Genomic DNA, 15,868 nt, shown 5'->3' on the forward strand with positions numbered 1-15,868 from the left:
AAACTCTAGTGGCTGGGGGAGGTTCTGGAAGAACGGAGATACACAACAATATTTAATTATAAACTGCATCAAAATTATTGTCTTTACTCATCAAAGAGTGTCTCACAAGCATTCCTTTGGTTCAGATGTGAGCCTGAAATCCTGGGTACTCCCATCCAAAAGCTCGGGATTTTTCTTGGTTGACTGGCTACTTTTTCCTGCCAAAGCTCATAAAAATCCAGACACCAATTTGCTTAACACGAGGGGTGTGAAATCCCCACTTAGGGAAGGTGAAGTTAATTGGAAAAGAAAAAAAATCACAAATCCAGGCCACTGAGCAGTTTGAATTGGTGAGCTCTCCTGTGACCTTGATTTGTTGTGGTTTTATTTTCCTGAAATGTTTTTCCCAACACAAGTTGGGTGGAAAAATCCACTGGAATCACCAAACATTGGGGTTTCCTACCTTTTGTACAGAGCAGCGGGTGTGTACTCTTTGTGCAAAGCAAAGGCTGATGGAAAAATCTTCCTGGTAGGAGCAGCAGGAGGAAGTGGGTGAGAGGAACCCCAACCCTCTCTAGGGATTAAAGACTTGGAAGCCTTTTGTTCTCTTCAAAGTAACATCTCCCACTGGCTGTTCTTGACTTGAGGCTGTCAGGGTCATCTGATCCCTAGTGCAAGACGAGTCCATGGTCAACATCCTCCTGTGCTCCCCTCCTCAGCCTCCCTGGTGCTGTGCCTGTGCCAGAATCTCTGCCCCTCTGTGGTCTCTGTGGTGCAGAATCACAGAGGGAGGGGTTTGAGGGCACCTAAAAGATCATCATTCCCGTTCCATCCATGGCCCCGTGGGCCACATCCCTGCAGCAGCTTTGTCTGAGAGTCTCCAAAGTCTCCCACCACAGACAACGTTGGGACCCAGGGTGTGGAGCAGCTGCTGCTGCCAATACCTGTGTGTGGGAAATGGATTTGTGGAGAATTCTCAAAGCCTGGCAGAAGGTTCACATAATGTGCATCTGTATGCAAACTTTGAGGTAAGAAATGCTGACTTAGAAATGCCATAGAATAGGATGGACATTGTTGAGAGAGAAATGGAACTAGAAACAAGTTTCAAAGGATGGCCTTGCAAATAAGACTGGATATTTTGGAGAAATAGAACTATGAAAGGTGCATTGTAATAGGGCCCACGAGGGGTAATTTTAGATGATTGGCTTTAAGGCATCAACAGCACTATGTGGTAAAAGCTGATAGGCCAAGAAATGCTTATAATGGATTGTAATTAGGAAATAGTTTGGCTTCTGATTGTGATGGTGTGAATTGTAACATCTGTATTGTCTCACCATTCACATGAGACTGAAAATAAAATAAGAGTTTTTAAAACACCTCTCAGTTACCCCATCTCTGGGTCAGAAAAAGGCATAGTCCAATACCTGTGCAAAGAAAATTCTCTGGAGCACTTCCACTGCTATCCCAGGAATTCTGTCAGGGATGACCTACAACAGGAGCAAGGAAGAAGTTTAAGCTCACAGGGCCAGTGCCGCCTGTGGTGGGAGACTCCAGAGACTCTCAGATAGAACTGCTGCCCACCAGGCTGTGGATGGAATGGGAATTATGATCTTTAAGGTCCCTTCCAGCTCAAACCCCTCTGTGATCCCACTCACAGACACCACAGCAGGGCAGGGATTCAGTCACAGACAGGGCTGGGGAGGCTGAGGGGAGCCCAGGAGGATGCTGACTCTGGTCTTGCACAGGATGAGATTACTCTGACAGCCTCAAGTCTAAAACAGACTGTGGGAGATGTTAATTTGAAGAGAGCTAAAGGTCTTCAATCCCTAGAAAGACTCTCCTATTCCTTTCAAATACACACATGGGAAATAATGTGGGTAAAGCACCATCGCATGGAACTGGAAGGAAGCTGGAATTATTGCACCCCCATTTCTGCACTGCTGCTTGCCCTGTTTGGTGAGGGACCCCTTCCCTGCTTCCATGTGCTCACTGCCAACAACAGCTCCTACTCCTGCTGCTGAAAATGCACATTTGCTCTTTGTACAACAACTTCCCTCCCATGAACTTGTGTGGGAATACAGGGGGAGAGGGAAAGGAGGAAAGAAATTGTCCCAGCTGGAGACAGCCCCACGCTGCTGCCTTGTTGCCAGACTCAGCTCCCAAGTCTTGTCAAAATATATCTGGAATGGGGAACATAAAAGATAACATGGAATTCTTACCCACAAGGTGTGAATATTCCACCCTCTCCACAGCTCTACCTCCACAGCTTTCAGAGAGAGGGCGTCTGTAAAAGGGGTAGGGAACAGCTCCAGGCAGTATTTCCTGTAGGAATATCCATGTGCTGCCTTGGGGATGTGATGAGAAATCAGAAATCAGAAATGTGGGGTCATTAAACCCCCCCTCTATCATGATCTTTGTGTCAGTGTAGACCAGGCAGCTCTGAGGAGGATCTGCTGTGGGAGAGGGACCACCAGCACATTCATGGAATCAGCCTGGAATGCCCAGCTGACATTCACAGCCCCATAATGAAGACAGGCAATGGAAAAATGGGAAATATAAAAAGATACAAATGCAGCAGAAAGAAAGCTGAGGCTCAGTGTGGAACACTAAATTATTAGAGAATTATCTGGCATATGTGCAATAAACAAAGTCCTGAAATGGAGATGCTGTGCTGGGATAGGGATGTACAGCAGAAGGCTGTACATGGGAAAGGGGACACAGAGCTTTGAATAAATTTAATATTTTGATATAAAGAGCAAAACACATTAAATCTTTATATCTAATTGAGAGTGGCAAAACAACTGAGCAGGAGATTTCCAAGAGGGAAAACCAGCTTTCTTCTAAGTGATACAGAATGCAACACCTTTTTTGGGGTTTTGAAAAGATGCAGAATTTAAGTTAGGGAGGAAATAAAGTCAGAGCAGCCTCTCCTCCAGACACCAAGGCAGCAGATAAAAACAGAAATGTACACAAATAATTATTTCCTGTCTTCAGGTATTTTAGACATTTTTTTATTTATTGAAAACCAAGTGCAAACTCAAACTTTCTTTCCATGTACCAATGAAAATAATAAATTAAGTTTACATCTTTCCAGTGACAGAAATTAATTATTGTTTAATCTTCCTCCTCTCTTCCCCGTCCCCAAAAAACAGATATAAAAAGGACAGTTTAATCAGAACAAAAGGGTTTCCCCTATTTAGTCCCTCCTGCCACTTTCACTCCACCAGGCTGTGCTGTCCATGTGGATTTATTGTCACTCCACAGCTCACTGAGTCTCACTGGCTGTTACCAGGGTTTGGAGCATTGTTTTCTTTGTAATAATCCACTGCCATTTTCTACACCATCCCTGGATTTATGACATTATTTATCATCTATAAATTCCCATTGCTTTTCTTTTTCTAATGGCAATTTCATCCTTTGTTTCCCCCCAACAGTTGCCCAGAACTGCAGGAGGGGAGGGCAGGACTGGGGGCTTGTTGTACTCAATAAATGCAATTATTGACACTCCCTCAGCACACACACCTCCATATGTGTCCAGGTTTGCTGCTAATAGCACATTTGCAAAGGAAAAAGGAAGAGTTCAGGAAGGATGGAAATTAGTAAAAAAAAAAAATCTCATTATGTGGAGAATCTTTTCAACCAGAAAAAAACAGGATTTTTTTTAAAGTCCAACCAATCCTCCTCCAGCCATTGCACAGAGAATCATTTGCCTGACCAGCCAGACCAGTGACTTGTGACATTTTCACATGAAATGATCTTACCTTTGGTTCACAATAACATCTATAAGATATTTACATTTGGAAAACAAGGAGGAGAAATCACACTTGGAATTTTTAGTTAATTTTACTCTTACTCGTGGGATACAAGGATTTGTGGAACCAAAAAGGGTCATTTTCAGCCTCATTAAATTCCTCACGTATTGTGTGTGTGGTTTTATTTTTTATTTTATTTAACAAAACCAACAAAACCCAGCCAAATAAAAAAATTTCATTTTGATTTGAGCATCCTGCCCTTTCCCCTTCGTTTGGTAAATGAACAATTGATTATTTCCTTTCTGCTGCACGACCACTGACACTGCATTTATTTCCCTCTCTGCAAATCTTCCCATTGAGAGCATTCCCAGCTCCATAAATTCTCATGAATAATGTACTAACCAGCATAAATATGACACTTTCATATATGTGGCCTGATCTGATTAATTGAGATCCACAACATCCTATTATCTATGTTATCTCATCCTGGCAGTTTATATATATTAGATTGACCTGAAATACACTTTTAATTGATTTTTATCAACAAATTCAAAGAGCTGCAGTTTGATTTTACTGTGCTTGTAGTGAGCCTAGATCTTCACTTAAGTTGAGCTGCATTTCATAAATTAATGGATTTTCCATTAGGATCACAAGAAAGAACCTTAGTTAGACATTAAAATGTTAAACAAAGCATGGCATAAAGGACTAAGAGAGGAGGATGCAAACCAATACTGTTAAAATTCTTACTAAAATAAATATACATTGACAACGACAAGGAGAAGTCTGATACAACAGAAAATAAAATTAGTAATAGTCAGAACTGTGAAACAGCCTGGCTAGGAATTAAAAAAAAAGAAAACAACCAAGGAAAAAAGTCCAAATTCAGTGCTAATAATCAGTGAAACTGTGGAAGGACAAGGTTTGATAGAACACTATAATTCTTCATTGGAGTCTCTTTAAAGACTAATATTTATTCTATTTATCTGAAGTCTGGTGGCCAAGGAATGAAGCCTCATTCAAAAAAGGAATTATTGGAATAATTGACTAAGAGTCAATTATTATTAATTGGAATAATTGACTAAGAGTCTCTGGTTGGAGTTGGGAAAGGGTAATTTCTGGGGGGTGCAGCAGCCCCAGGGAAGGGGGAATGTCCCCACTGGGGCTCCTGGACTCACCTGCACAAAGCCATGAACTATCCTGGCCCACAGTACCTGGGAACATATGGGAATTCACATTCAGCACATGGAAATTGGAGATTCCCTTGCGGTTGTGCCTGGGAAGACCTGAGGAGTCAAAGCTTTCATTGTGTTTTGTCACTAAAAGTGCACTGGAAAGGAGTCACAGCTCCTAAAGCTGCTGGTTGTTGTAGGAAATTCACGTGCACTTGTTCTGTCCCTGAGCAAAAACACCATGAAAAGGGTGAGCTCGTGGTGAAAAGGGCCCAACAATGAGCCAAGATGCTCCTTGTATTTGATTTGGCTGCTGAATGCCCTGAAAGCATAGAATAAAGGATAAAAAAGCCTTGATGAGAACAACCAAAGCCTCAGTGAGAAGAGCTGAGGCTCTCACTGACTTCTCTTGGTGGCAGAGGGATGACAGAGACCGGGAAGCACAAGACAAAGGGGTGCAGACCCAAAGTGAACTGGAGAAAACATGAAAATATTGGATGTTAGGAAGGAATTCCTATTCCTCTGAGGGTGGGGAGGCCCTGGCACAGGGTGCCCAGAGAAGTTGTGGCTGCCCCTGGATCCCTGGAAATGTCCAAAGCCAGACTGGACAGGGCTTGGAGCAACCTGAGATAGTGGAAGGTGTCTCTGCCCACGGCAGAGGGTTGGAATGAGATGATTTTTAAGGTCCCTTCCAACCCAAACCAGTCTGGAACACTCTGCAGCAAAAAAAAGTGTCAAAAGCAAAATAAGAAATGTGAAAAGCAAATAAGTAAATATACAAGAGGGGAGATGAATATGCAAAGAAGGAACACTGCAGACAATGGATAAAATGCCTTAAGAAAAATGCCTTGTATCTAATAATCATTGGAAAATCAGCTCTTATACAGGAGCCTGCAGACCAGAAAAAGCCAAGGAAAGAAAGCACAATAGAAGCAGTGCCTCAAAATATCAGATTTTCTACATTTATGACACCAGCACATTCCAAAAAGGCAGACATATTTTTTTTTACAGCTCTGACTAGCACCAGATAAGGAAAAAAACAGGCAGAGGAATACAAACAAGCAGGAAATTGCATGGGAAGCTGACATCAATGCTCTGTGAACGAGCAGAGCTACAAAGACTTCACTGCATTGTGCCGAGGGAGAAAGCAAACCTAGGGCTAAGCAAAGAGAAATTAAAATTTCATGCAGGGTCTAAGGCAGTGTAAGACACAAACACACCAGAAAGGATATTTATTGGCCAACCAACATGGGAATCGTTACTTTCAGCAGTAAATTAAAGGAATGCTGACATGAAATCAGAGAAAAATATTCCATACAAATCCACAGGAGTGAAATGGGTAAGCAAACATAAAATATTCAGTCAGGATGATGCATCTGCCAGCAAGGGAGGAATCATTTCTGCTACTCAGAACTGCAGATCCTGGGGTAACTCCACAGCCAAGAGTTCCAAAATGGAACTGACCCCCCACACTTCCTTTTGCACAGAGAGGACCCTGATGAGGCTGTGAAAACCTTGACCTGGCAGGAACTGGTGTCACAGAGAGCATCAACCACTGCAGCTGTGGCACAGGGGGGCTGGGAAACCCACCAGGAGCATTGCTGGGATCTTTCCAGGGAACTGTGGGGGTGGGAAAGCACTGAGAGAGGTGCTCAGTGAGGTGGTGGCTGCCCCTGGAGCCCTGGCAGTGTCCAAGGCCAGGTTGGACAGGGCTTGGAGCAGCCTGGGACAGTGGAAGGTGTCCCTGCCCATGGCAGGGGTTGGAACTGGATGGGCTTTAAGATTCCTTTCCAGCCCAAACCATTCTGGCATTCTCTGATTCAATGATCATTCTGTGATTTCATGCACCATATCTCAGCACAAACACCAAGACCCTGAGGGTTCACCAGTGACTGGGAAGAGGAACTCAGTCAGGAGCACAGGAGAACCTCTCCAGGCTGAAGGCTGACCCTCAGGCTGGGTGTGGTTATGAAAGGTAAAACTGACCCCAGCAATGCCTCCCTGGCCACCAGGCTTTGGGCTGGGAGGAGCTGAAATCCAGCAAATTAAGGATCTCCTGGGGCAGAAATTCAGGTGCTTAAAATTCTGGGGATTTTGGGGATCATGATTTAGCCTTTTGGGGTCAGAGCTCACATGTGGGTCTCAAACAAGGATTGCTGAGACCTAGAGCTTGATCTCCTTCAAATTCACTCTTTAGGTCTCTATAACTTCTGGAAATTGCAGCCTTGCACTCCCAGGATAGATTCTGATTACACAGCACTTTCCTCTCAGTGTTATTCCACTGATTCCCACTGAGTTCTGCCTGACTTGCATCAGTGTCATGGGAGGGAATTCTCAACTACTCAGCACTCACTGCTGTGTCTTCCTGGGGTGTAGCAGAGCAGCTCGTGGGGAGATTTGGGGCTGCTGTTGGCACCAGCTGGTTTTCAAAGCAGGGCAGCTACTGGAGGAATGGATGGCAGGGGCCAGAACAGCACTGTGCTGTCACCTTCCCTCCCTGGAACAGGAAAGGAAAAGCTTACAGCCTGAGAAGCTTAAGTGTTTACACCAGACCCATCCAGATGAGATTTTTTCTTTAATGGTTTGCTCTGAGAGCAAGGAAGCAGTGTGGAAACAGCTCAGTTTCACACTTGGACAGCAGCAAATCCCCTCCCCAGCGTCACAGAACTATGGAATCATGGAATCCTCAGAGCTGGGATGGATCACAGAGCCCAGCTCCCGATCCTGCACAAGGCAACCCAATGATCCCACCCTGTGCCTGAGAGCTTTGTCCAAACACTCTTGATTTCTGTCTCAGATATTTTGCCTGTAGCTACACGAAAGACCCATTGCTCTGTTTTTATTACCAGCTTTGTGTACAAGTGTTCCACCTCCCAGAATATCCTGCATAGTGTCACCTCTCTCAGCTTTGTCAAATTGTTCTGGGAACCTCCCTGAATTGTTTCTTTCTCCACTCGGTGCAGATGGAGGAAGGCACCTGCGGAGAGGGAGGGACCTGATGCTCAGATGAGGCTGGGGGAAGGAATGGGGAGCTGAGAGGGCTCATGATCCAACAGGAGAGCCAGGAGGAATTGCCTGCTCCAGGCCAGGCCAGCCTGGCACCACTACTGCTGAATATGTGGCTTCCTTGGGAAGCATTTCAGGTGTGCCCAGAGAAGTCCTTGGGAGCTGATCCTGACCCATCATCTGTTCAATAGGTTTCCAGCAGAGATCAGGTCTTATCCCAGATGAAGACAGCACTGTTCCCTCATAAACTGAAGTGGCCAGTAGTGTGGGAAGTGAGCTTTAATTTAATTTAAGGCAATTAATGCCTTTACTGCCTTCCTAGACCCTCTTCTGTGCTTGTTCTGCTCGTGGGCTCAGGGTCAGTGTCAGGGGGAGTAAACACCAGCTGCACACACTTCCCTGCAGGTCAGAACTACCTAGTCCCTCTCAGGGATCCTTTTTTCCCACTCCTCCTGCTCCTGTGACTTGTACCCCTTGCTGCTCAACAAGGGCTCTTGGGAAGGGCTGTCTCTGCAGGAAATAAGGCTCCCTCCCTACCCAGACACCTATAGGGCCTTTCCAGGACCCCATGCTCAACTGCCTCCAGCTGTGTGGTGCCAGGACTGGGGCTGGTTCATGACCAAATTAAAGACTTGCTGGGCTCACTGGTTTCAGTCCAAGGCTTCCCATCCATTTTTTCTGCTGACATTCCGGGGCTGTGTGGGCTGATCCTGAAAAGAGACTGGAGCTGGCAGGTTCAGGCCCTGACCAAATGTCTTAGGCTGCAATACAATATTTAACCAAAATTATATATTCTGTTATCATCTCTTGACTGGTTGGGGAAGTGTTTTTCTCTTCTATGACCCATTCCTGGTGACTCCAGAGGAGAGGGGCAGGGCGTCTTCTGTTAATGGGCAGCTGTTAAACCAGCTGGGACAGTGTTCTTTATCCTTTCCCTGACCCATCCTCTCTCCAGGGGATCTCTGCTGTCCACGGCCCATCCAGGCTCACTGCAGGGCTGAGACAATTCCATCATCCCATGGGGAGATGCTCCACCCAGGGGGAGGAGCCCAGCATTCCCACCTGGATGAAACCTGGCATTCAGAACCCCAGCACAGCCTGTATCTCAGCACCACTGGACCCTTCTACAGGATCATCTCTGCTCCCACAGAACCACATCTGTCACTGCAGGAGGACTCGATTGGACTGACACCAACACCCTGAGCAACAGGGTGTCAGGTCATGTTCTGACTCTGTCAGTGGGGTTTTTGGGGTTTTTTTGTACTGCTACATTTTTATATTTAAATATTCCTAGTAAGGAACTGTTATTCCTATTCCCATGTCTTTGCCTGAAAGCCTTTTAATTGCACAATTATAATAATTTGGAGGGAAGGGGTTTACATTCTCCATTCCAAGGGAAGCTCCAGCTTTCCCTGGCAGACACCTGTCTTTCCAAGCCAAGACACCCAAGGATCCAGGAGGACCCCCAGCTCCAGCTGTACAGAAGAGTCTTAAAACTGCAGAAATATTTGCCTCAGTTACAAACATCAAACTCAAGCTTCTCCTGTCAAATCCACGCAGAAATTCCTTTTTCCTTCAGAAAGGAAGTAGGAGGATGACAGAAGCAGACACGCAGATCTGTGACTATTGAACTAAATTATTGATGTTCTCTTCTTATGAGTTGAACTCTTTATTGCAGCTGAATGTTGGATTATGACAGCCAATGGTCTGTGCAGACTGTTCACTGCATTATTTATATCAGTCATCTGAGCTACACCTCGTTCTCTTGATGGGGGCTCTTTTAGGGTTGGAAGATGACTGCAGAGAGGAATTTGTGGTAATTAAAATAAAATCGAATTAATTTCTATAGGACTTGATAATTTCACTCACATATGTGATTTTTTTTTTTTTTTTTTTTTTTTTTTTTTTTTTTTTGGTTTTGTTTTTTTTTCTGTGTGTGTGTGGGGTGTTTTTTTTTTACACACAAGATTGTCAAGGGAAAAAGATTCCCATGAAAACAGCTGTGATTTACTCCCAACACAGGGTTCAAGCTGGGGGTTGGTTGCTTAGACACTGAAATGCCTTGAATTTCCTTTTCCTCTTTTACAATTGCTTGTCAATCCATTGGGCATTGATACCTCCATGAATAATGAAGAAAAGGAAAATCATCACTGAAGTCCTAAGCTAAGATACTCAAACAATATAAATTTGCAGCAAATTTTAACTAAAGAACAAGTTAGTGACAAACAGAGTGGATAATTTATTGCTCCACTTGAGGGTTAATTATTCAGACTAAGTGGTTTAAGCAGGGTAACAATGATATCTGTTTATCTTGCAGTCATTTACCAGGCACTAAAGAAGTTCTGGGCATGTTTTCCCCTTTTTAGGTAATCAATATCTCTCTTGTTTCTTTACCTTCATATTTACACCCAAGCAGGATTATTGGGAAGGGGAAAAGTTGGACAAAGCACATAGAAAGGAAAGCCACAAGCAAATGCTTCAAACTTTACAATTCACATTTATTTTGAAAAAATGTTTTGTTAAAAATACTCCTACAAAGGCATTGGAGCAGCGGGTTTCTGTTTCCTTTATAAATACATCTGATTTATTTATTCATTTATTTATTTATTTATTCTCAGTAACATTGAAAGACATCTGACAAAGCCAGGGAAGCCCTGGGCTGAATGGAAGACACATCCCTGTGTAACAAGGACCTGCACACGATCTCCCCATTCACAATTTAAAAAAAACAACACAGGTACTGTCATGGAAAGTGTTCTGTTGTCCTCAAGGTCACGGCCAACACAGGGGAAGAGCAGGAACCCAGGGCTGGGGACACCCTGGAGCCCAGCTGATGGATCCTGGGGCTGGTGGAGGGGAGGACAGGACACAGTGTTGACACCCTTGTCTTTGGGGTGACTCACCCCATTCCCCCATCCCACTCTCCAGCTCCTTCCAGAGCCATGACTGTGAGGTCAGAGCCTGACAAAGCCTCCTCTCCCTGCAAACCTTCCCTGTGCCATTGGCAGCTCCACAAATCCTCCAGGGAAGGACATTTTCCAGCAGATGCTGTCACATCATGTCCCCATGAGCAGATCATAGGAACCAATGCCCTGATGGACAAGAGAATTCCCTGCCACATCTCCCCTGCTCCCTGACTGCCACCTGTCACCTCAGCCACCCCTCCCTTCCCTCTGGGACCTTCTTGGGATCTGAACTAGGGAAAGATCCTCCCTAATGGAAGGGAATGGGAGCATGGACAGCTACCTTGGCTCTTCAGGTCCTCAGAAGCCCATGGGTAGATGATGGCACAGGAAGGAGGTTTGGATACCTGTGCCTGGCTCATCCTGAGAGATCTCTGAGGTCCCAAACTCCTGTTTCCTGCTCCCCAATGCTCTCAAACTATGTCTTGAGGAAGTGAGAAGAGTCATACCTTTATTTGGGATGTGTTTGGAAGCCCCAGGCTCATTTATCCAGCAAGAGCTGTGACACCTCAGCTCTGGCTGCAGGGACTGAACACCCCCAGGCTCCCCAGAGTTAAACCAGGGCTCAAAGCTCTCCCTGGACAGACAAAGTTCACATCAACCAGCACATCAGGGAGTGACACAAGGTCAGCAAAGCCTTTCCAAAGCAAACCTGGAAATACAAATTGAGTTCTAACACTGATGGATGTGCTCCTTCACCTTTGGCAAGAGCAGGGTTGGAGCCTTTTCCCTGAACTATCCCAGGGAACACAGGCCAGGGATCCTGACACACCAGACCTGCTCACATACAACTTTCTGCTGCTTCATCCAGGAAGATCTGTGATGTGAAGTGGATGTTTCCAGAAGGAAAGGGAGGCAAAGGGGGGGATGTTTTCATGGGCAGAGATGTAGCTAAGCAGAGGTTCCCTGCAGAGACGTGCTGAGCCAGCTCCAAGGAAGGGAATCCCTGGTGATGGCCCAAACCTGAACAAACCATCCAGCCCTTCTACACTGGGGAGGGGACAGAGGGCAGAGAAACAGAGAGAGGGAGCTGAAGATGGAGGCAAAGCAATGAAAGGAAAGGGTACAAGAGTCACAGGCTGCAAAGTGAATGGAGAAGCCACAGGAGGATGGAGAACAGAAATCTTCAATGCAGGGGCTGTGGATCCACAAAAGAAGCAGCAGATGCAACCCCCCATCTCTGATCCTGGATTTATCCCCCTCAGCTCCAGCAGGATGTGCTGTGATGTGGGGTCTTGCAGGACCATCCTGAAGAGGGGAGAAGCAAAGCCAGGACTCAGGCAGGAGAGGCTGGGAGATCCAGGAGAAGCCCACAGCCCACACCAGGGACTCCTCTCCTTGTCAGGGCACCCACAGGCTGCAGCTCCTGCTTAGTGTCTCCAAGGAGGCTTTCCTTCCTCCCCTGCTCAAACCAGGCTTTTCCCTGCTCAGATCCCACTGTTCGAAGGGACAGGGATGACCACACTGTCATCTGTCTGTCCCTCTGCCCATGGCTGATCCCGGGCGGGGGGAGCTGGGCTGTTTCACTTGCCTCCACTGTTGAACAGCTTGAAAGAAAATTCCAGAGCTTGAAGGATGGATGGTCAGTGCTTCTACAGACCTGAGAACCACACCTGATGGCCTCACCCTGAGCAAGTCCTTATCCCAGAATTCTGGAGCATTTTGGGAACTCCTGCAATCTGAACTTTATTTCTATGTACTTCAGCCCTGTGGAAAGCCTGGGCTGGGCTCTAGGACACTCCAGGAGGAGCTCAGGTAGGGCGGGAATGGACACAGTGGTCACTGGGAGCTGGGCTGGCCAACATGAAAACCCACAGCCCTGAACCTCGGCCACCTTGCATGAGGGTTGGGCTGTCCTTCACTAAAAGCTGGGATTTTCCTATGATCCCAATGCTCCTGGGATCCTAGACACAGCAGCTGGGATTTCTAGAGGAAAAAAGAACCACCATAGAGCTCATAAACCCACCAGTTCCTCCTGGAGATCAGAGCCCAGGTTGGGCTGAGCTAAAAGCACAAGTGCACCAAACCTGTCCCTTCCCTCACAGGGCTCTGCAGGGGCCAGGCATCCACAGTCAGGGACCCTTCAGCTCCAGCCTGACCCTTCTCCCACATTCCTGGGCTGCTCTGCAGAGGGACAAAAATCCCTGCCCATGTCAAAGAGCTTTTCCCTCATGCCATCAAGGCAGACCAAGCAATGAAGGGTTTTCATGTCTGGATCTAAGTTGTCCCAGGACATAAAGAACAAATTCTTCAGACCTGGGCCAGCACTCAAAACCAAACCTTGCACTTAATCCCTGCCTGGATCTTGTCCTGGAGCCCTCAACACTCAGTGCCTGCTCTGGGACCCCTCTGGGATTTCCCTGCACACCCCCAGCCCAGCCCTGAATTACTCCATTGCACCACGAGCTTTTTGCCCATTTTAGAAGCTTGTCCCAGTCTCCTTTCCTGCATTTTAACCCTTGAGGCAGCTCTGACATGTCAATTTGGACTCCTGGTCAGATTCCCAAACAACCAGCAGGGCACAAGGCTGAGCCAGCCAATGCAGAAGGACAAATCTCACTGTGAGAAACCAGCCCAGAGCAGAGGAAGGGAAGGACAGGGATGTCTCACATCCAGCACTACTGAGGTCCTCTGGGTCATGAGAGAAGGTTTGAGGTAAGAATGCTTCCAGAGAGAGCCCCCACATCCAACACATGATGGATCACTCAGTCAATCTCCCTTTTTGTGCTTTTCCAGCTGTTTGAGGCACTGATCCCACTGCAGCTCTGAGCCCCAGGGATGCCTTGGGATGCACAAGGAATTGGGAGGAGGAAGCGAGTGGTTTCCTCTGACATGGGAAGCCCTCGGGCTCCACACTGAAATCCTTCCCCAGAAAGAGTGAAAATGGAAAATCAATGATGCTTGATGGAGTGTTTGGGCTTTTAAGAGATGTAGAATGTGTCAGTCCCAAGAACACAATCAAATAAAAGAATTTCTGCAGGAATCCTGTTATGCACCCTGTGCCCCCAGGCATCCGTGACCCAGAAAAAATTGGAAGAGGTATTTTTGTGTCAAGAAAATTATTCTTTTAAAAGTTTGTCCAGTCATCTTTTGAATCCCAGAATGGTTTGGGTTGGAAAGGACCTTAAAGCTCATCAGTCCCACCCCCTGCCATGGGCAGGAACACCTTCCACTGTCCCAGGCTGCTCCAAGCCCCATCCAACCTGGCCTTGGGCACTGCCAGAGATCCAGGGGCAGCCACAGCTGCTCTGGACACTCTGTGCCAGGGCCTCCCCACCCTCACAGGGAAGAATTTCTTCCTAAAATCCAATCTAAATTTATCCTCCTTTATCTTAAAGTCATTTCTCCTTTTCCTATAAATCCACCTAGTGCTGGATATCCACGTTCCAGCCATGAGTTCCACCCTCCAGTCACTGTGCCAAGGAATATTCTGCTGCCCCTGCCTTCGAGCTGTTACTGTCAGAAACAGTGACTGCTGCTTCCTCACATCTCTCCTGATTTAAAAAAATCATGCATGAAATTTTTATCATTGTGGTTTACCTCTGTCAGAACCAAGAATCAAAATCTTATTTATCTTTTATTCCTCCCACAGACTTCTGGCTGTTACAGAAGCCCCGATCTGGCTGCACCTATCTGTATATATATTTCTTCATTTCTGTGTATCCCCTTTGAGTGGAGGAGAACAAAAAGCATCTCCAGCATTTGCAGAGCCAGCACATCAAAAATTCACTGGCTCGTGACCTTGTGTGAAGGCTCCCGAATGCCAATATTTAATGGCAATCAGAGATTTCACATTTATTCTCCACCAGCAAAGGCCGAGCCGGGCTGTGGGTTTGCCACACCATCTGTCCCAGACTGATGATTTTATCAACCTCCATCTCCCAGCCCAGCCCACTCAACCTGGAGTCAGTGAGCGGGAAGTGCAGCCCAAAGGCAATTTGGGGAAAAGAGGGATCTGACTGCCAGCTTCAGCCTCAGGTAGATTAAAGTACTGCCCCCAGTCCTCATGGAACCCTGGGATGGTTTGGGTTGGAAAGGACCCTAAAGATCATCTTGTTCCAACTCCCTGCCATGGGCAGGACTCCTCTTGAACCCCTTCCATTAGTTTTTCCTAACTCAGCTGTTTGGCTCTTAAAAACAAAATTTATTCCTTCCCTCCCGGACTTAGTTGGAATAACCCAAGGATATGGCACGACATCTGTGCAAGAGCTCCAGACTGACCCCAGAGGTAGAAGATACAGTTGAAGCAAGTGAAAAACTCCTGAAGTTTACTGGAACAAAAGAGCTGGAAATGGATCAGCCAAGTGCTTGTTAGTCCTTCTTTTTTCATGAAGGCAAAAAGGGAGTTTCCTGATAAAAAATGAGGCACACAAGTTGTGGTTGGTTTTTAGGGATGGCGATGGGGGCACTGGGATGTCCCAGGGGAATCAGACAGGGACACAGAGTGGCACTGCTGCTGCATTCCTGCAGAGCTCACTGAGGAATTTCTTGCAGAATTTAAAAAGGAGAAAAAAAGGGAGAAATACTGCTGAATAAGTTTTAAGACAGCAGGAATGCAGATTCGGGGAAGGATTTGTGGGGAGAGAGGACTTCTTGCTTCCAGTCCCAAATTTCTGGAAATAACATTTGTCAGTGGAGTTGGCAGGAGTTAACACAGGGACAGCAAGGAGGAAAATTCCAGGAAATATTTGAAGAGTGCAGGGAGTTTTCTAGGAGAGCAGTGGAAGATTGGAACACATATGGGAGCAAACACAGGCCAAGGTTGTGTCCTGGCTTTGGGAAGGGCAAAGAATTATAAGAAGCAAAGACATCCTGAACAACTTTAAATAAAAAAAGGCCAAAACGTGACTCTAGATTAAAAAAAAGTTGAATCCTGTATGTGAAGAACTTGCAAATATGTAACATTTTTGTGGATGGAAAAAGACCTACATTAAATCAGCCTCGAGTTAGACATGCAGGAAAGAAGATGATTTACATTAAAACAATAAACTCCACTAAA

The sequence above is a fragment of the Zosterops lateralis genome, assembly GCF_965231275.1.
Source record: "Zosterops lateralis genome assembly, chromosome: 22".
NCBI classification, from domain to species: domain Eukaryota; kingdom Metazoa; phylum Chordata; class Aves; order Passeriformes; family Zosteropidae; genus Zosterops; species Zosterops lateralis.